We start from the raw sequence: 5,543 nt of genomic DNA on the forward strand, positions 1-5,543 counted from the left end.
ATATTCCTCAATTTATGTGTTTTCAAAATATGCACAATGAGATTTCTGTGCTCATCTTTTTCGACCGACCCGAACGTGAACACCCCATACCTACAAGAGTAAAGTACCAGTTAAAATACAGATAGCAAATTGGTTTTAGTCTTAAAATATTCCTCAATTTATGTGTTTTCAAAATATGCACAATGAGATTTCTTTGCTCATCCCCTTCGGCCGACCCAAACGTGAGCACCCCATACGTATAAAAATAAAGTACCAGTTAAAATATAGATAGCGAATTGGTTTTAGTCTTAAAATGTTCCTCAACTTATGTGTTTTCAAAATAAACAGAATAAGATTTTTGTTTTGGTTAATGTATTGATTAACTTGTTTAATAAAATTTCAGAAAAATTTTTATTTATATGTATTTATATGTATTTGTATATGTATTTGTATACATTTTTAAAGTTATTTAATATGAGTTAGGAGTAAGTATTGCAAAGTTGCTAAATATTATGGAGAATGGGTCACTGAGATTCTGAACAATATATAAATACATATAAGTAAACATATGTTTAATTAATTTTTAACATTCCCTTTCTAATAATAGAAACAAAATGTAATTTTCAAAATTAGTTACTCTTTAGTAAACTTTAATTTGTATTTATATAGAATCTCTTGTGTATTGTTTTTCATGATAATATTACATGAATGATAGTACAGTTCACGATATAATTGCGTGACTAATACTTGAAGGATATATTTGTTTTATGATGTATAGAAGAATATGGTAATAGAATATTTAGATATTACATATATAATTGTTTATTTAAAAAATTTGTATCAAAAAATTACATTAACAAAAAAAATTAATGTGATTTTTATGCTTTTAAAATCATTGTGCATATTTCGGGAGCACATAAATTGAGGAATATTTTAAGACTAAAACCAATTCGCTACCTGTATTTTAACTGATTAGGTACTCTTGTACGTATGGGGTACTCACGTTCGGGTCGGTCGAAGGGGATAAGCATGAAAATTTCATTGTGCATATTTCGAGAACACATTAATCGAGAAACATTTTAAGACAAGAATTATTTCGCTTTCTCTATTTTAACTGATACTTTATTTTTATATTAGTAGTATATATATCTTTTTTTGCGTATATTTTTTAAACTATTACAGATAGACTAATTTTGTTTGAGGCATTTGAAAGCACATAAAAAGCATATAATTCTAGCATATTGAATTTTTTATTTTATATGTAATTTTAATGAGTGGGGGTGCTAGCTTACTTTAAGCCAGCACCCTCAGTTTCAATTGCAATTTCCCACGAAACCGCTCGAGCACAAAAATCGTGAATAGAGCACATAATTAACGCATAAAGAGCACTTAATTTCTGCATATGTGTTATTCCGGTTTTTTATGGAGGGTGCTAACTTAACAGACATAAATACATTATATTACTTTTTTACCTTTTAAGATTTTTTCCTTTGTTTACGGATGTTTGCAAATCTAAGCTATTCCATTATAGAGTGTTCCAAGTCTTTCTCTGTATTACAAGGGATTGTTGTCTAATAGCCTCTAAAACAAGAAGAATTCAATATAATTTAGATAAGAAAAAGGTTTGAATTTAATATATACATAATTTAATTATAATAAGCAGCTTTACTTACGACTTGTGTAAAAGCTTCTTGGTCATCTTTTAGCATTTCTAGTATCTTGTACAGAGTTTTCCTTATAATATATTGTTCACTAATGTTTATCTTAGCCAGGGTCAAATTTTTCAAATGGTGGTTTTTTGAATTTGATACAACAATTGATCCCATATGTTAAGACATATTCATTGCCCTGTACATATAAAATATGCTTACAATAATCTATTTATATACTTTAGAGTGTAATTATAGCACATATATGTGAAAAAAATATAGAAATAAATAAAAAGTCAGTTTTGGTCTTGTTTGTACTGATCGTTTGTTACATATCTATCAACTTTATACCAATTTTATACTAAATTACTTTTACAGTGATATATGCAAACAATGATGTATTAAAGCCGCACAATACTTCAACAAATCGTCTTTATGCATAGTGTACTAGCTTATTTATACGTTATCATTTACATATTTCGCTAAATTTTGAGGTTATTTTATAGAAAGTTACACTGTTTGGTACCATTGAAATAATAGCATTGACGAACCTTGATGATATTTTTAATGTCCAAGGACAAATCTATTACAGAACGTAAAAAAATTAATTGATATTTCCTCTCTTTTGTAAATCTCTCTTGTAAATCGGAAAATGAATCCTACATCACCAGCTACTATTCATAGCACAAATAATTATAGCACGTATATGGTTAATTGAATTCTTATCATTAATATACAACTTTTAGAATATAATAATTACTACTTATATATAATTATGCTGTAAATAAAGAGCACTCCGCACTCCTCGATTGACACACGTGTATACGCACTCACGCATCGTATGTAGGATAATCATACATCATGGCTGTCGCGATGAGCGTTGCGCACAATATAAAACGATAACATTATAACAACAGAAAATTAATATACTATCAACGTTATTTCTGAGTCCAAATTACAAGGAATTTTGAACTGTTGCATTGATCTCAAATAAATGTCAGAGTAACATTTGAAAAATATTTTCTGTAACGTTTTCAAAATATTTTAACATTCAGAAAAATCATATTACGAAATAATATTTTTCAAATATGTGTATAATATTATTAAAAAACGTTTAAAAAATACACATAAAGTCAATATTTCTAAACGTTAATTTAATGTTCCTTGCTTACTGGGCTCTCACGCAAATAATAAGTCGACGCGGACGATATTCTCACGCAGTTATTATCCTACGCAAATGCTCGAACGCAAGACTCAGGCGCGAACAGTACGGCAAGGCCGGTAACATCAGAACGCCATCACGTGAATAAGATCTCGGCACAACCGATACCGCGTAGATAATCTAACTGTCCGAACGCGAATCGCGAGTAACGCAATTAAGCCAATTAATACTATGACGCGATTAATACTTGGCCGGGCGAATTGCTACGCACGACGAGACGCGCGGTCGTGAACGCGAAGGGCGTGAGAAATGGCGTGCTCGCGATATCGAACGTTGTCATTGACGCTTTTACCGCGATCTCCAGGAGTTCGTATATTTCGGTCGCGATCCCACCGGCCACAAGACCATTCCGGTGCCCCTCGCTTTCGCTGTCGATCGCTAAGTACGCCTTGCCGGCGACTACACTAATTATCGCGAGTAATCCCGAGCGAGAGCGCGACCCGGAGAGCGGTGTTGTGGCTTACATTGAATATTACCGAGGCAACCTCACCGTTGGTTGATTCTCTCTTGCGAGGCTCCTCGCCGTCGTCCCAAGGGTCGGAAGAATAGCTGCCAGTATTCGTACGAGAAACTAATTGTAAGTGCGACTCAAGTGCACAATAGAGTACCGCGACTTAGGCGTGCGTGCGTCGGGAATCGAGGACGAGCCAAGAATGCTCTCGAAATTTCGCTCGATGGCGGAATCGATAGCGTACCCCTCCCCGGGCGTATGCGGCCCCGCGACGCTATAGCGCGGACCAATCAGGGGTGAGCTCGCAGGCTCGCGGTGGATTCTTGCGTAGGGACGTTAATCACGGCTTTTCGCAGGGCGCCAAACGGTCCCTCGTTCGCGCAGCGATTTTTCCAGGATCCTTCCCGGTAGCGGACGGGACGTGATTGCCTCCGCGTTCCTCTTTGTCGGTCCGGAAATGGTGGCCAACCATCCCGGAATCCGGTCAGTAGGTTGAGGAGGGCAGGTGAGCTGATTTTGCCTCGGCGTCCCGGGGCCCTGCCGTTACGGATCCGCCCGCCGCTGTGTTTCGCCGCCGCGCGCGTGTCCTCTCGCGCTCCCCTGCTTTTGGCGGCCCGCAAGCACCACCGAGATCCGTTTCTCGTCGTCCGCTTCCTCGCCTCTATCCTTGTCGTCGACTCCATTTTTCCATGATTCTCAGCATCGTCTCAGGAACTCCGGTTTTCGGCTGGGTGAGGCGTCGTGCAAATGATACAAAAATAAAAATGAAGGGATCAGAATAATGTACGCAAATTTAATATGCCCCTGGAGATCTCGCATCGATTCACTGGACCGTCCTCGGGCACGAAAAATGTTGCGAAACCCGCGCCTTGTGACGGCAGCAGGGCGTTGCAACGCTGCAGCGAAACTGCAACGTCACAATACATTCATCAAGATCACTATTTAAGAATGCTGTTGTGACATCTAAATGATCTATTTCCATATCATATTCATTCGCAATAGCAAACAGCAATCTTAATGTCGAATGTCTGACAACCGGTGCAAATGTCTCATTAAATCTACTCCATATACCTGACTAAAACCACGCGCAACCAAACGAGCTTTGAACCTTTCAATGTCGCCTAAAGGGCTTCTTTTTATCTTATAAATCCATTTACATTTAACTACGTTACAATCCTTTGGACGATCGACTAATACCCAGACATTATTGTCCATTAAAGACTTATATTTATTTTTCATTGCTTTTGTCCATTCATCTTTAAGTTCACAAGAAATCGCCTCTTGAAAAGTTTGTGGTTCATCAATAGTTACATTATTAAAGGATACATTGTTATCAAAAGATACTGTAAACATTACATAATCCTTAGTCCACCTTGGTTGACGAGTGTCACGCTTTTGCCTGTTTGCAATAGGATCCTTTTTCTTCAAACTATTGTCCCGTTGCAGCATACTTGGAACATCATCTCCTTCAGCAGTACTATCTGAATGCAGACTGTTGTCCACACTTTCATACGCTTTGGAATCGTCATTATCTTCTTCTGCATCTGAGTTTACATTTGTAGCTTCATGATGTATTTCAGACGTTGAAATTATATCTTTGCACTCTTTCGATTTCAGCGTTTTTATCTTCTTAGCATCATTTTCAAGAAAAATAACATCTTGAGCTTTGACTACTCTACCAGCTTGTGAAAGATCTGCAAGTCAATATCCCTTGGTATACTCGCAATAGCCAACCATTACATATTCTTTTGATTTCGCATCAAGTTTCTTCCTGAGTTCCTTTGGCGTGTGCATATAGACTTTGCATCCAAATATCCTCAAATTACTGATATCCACTTTTGATCCTGACCAGACTTCTTCGGGCGTTGCCTCAGGTATAGCAGTAGTTGGGCTCCGATTCTTCACATAGATTGCCGTCATTACAGCTTCACCCCAGTATTTCTTGCTTAATCCTGAATCTTGTAGCATGGCTCTAGTTTTCTCTATTATAGTACGATTTAATCTTTCAGATACACCATTCTGTTCCGGTGTATATGGAACAGTGGTTTCATGAATTATTCCATATTTTTTGAGAAAACTTTCAAATAAATGATTACAGAATTCTAAACCATTATCTGTCCTTAGTCTCTTAATTTTTAAGTCAGTTTGATTTTCAACAAGTGTTTTAAACTTAATGAACTTGTTTATCTCTCATAGTGTGTGTGTGTGTGTGTGTGTGTGTGTGTGTGTGTGTGTGTGTGTG

At 36.9% G+C, this 5,543-nt stretch overlaps 1 long non-coding RNA gene across 6 annotated transcripts in view; it reads right to left on the reverse strand.

The window, feature by feature from the left end:
* LOC112464637 overlaps nucleotides 1-2,482 on the reverse strand; it is a 3,356-nt gene extending 874 nt beyond the window's left edge. Inside the window, exons 1-4 of one of the 6 annotated variants that reach the window (XR_003041934.1) lie at nucleotides 2,459-2,482; nucleotides 2,180-2,211; nucleotides 1,653-1,827; nucleotides 1,452-1,560 (exon numbers count right to left, since the gene is read on the reverse strand). This is a non-coding gene — a long non-coding RNA (uncharacterized LOC112464637). The other 5 variants (XR_003041933.1, XR_003041936.1, XR_003041935.1 and 2 more) reach the window with 5 other exon arrangements.
* Nucleotides 2,483-5,543: the final 3,061 nt, after the last annotated feature.

This window comes from Temnothorax curvispinosus, unplaced genomic scaffold (assembly GCF_003070985.1).
Source record: "Temnothorax curvispinosus isolate PA1 unplaced genomic scaffold, ASM307098v1 QBEX01014375.1, whole genome shotgun sequence".
Lineage (NCBI taxonomy): Eukaryota > Metazoa > Arthropoda > Insecta > Hymenoptera > Formicidae > Temnothorax > Temnothorax curvispinosus.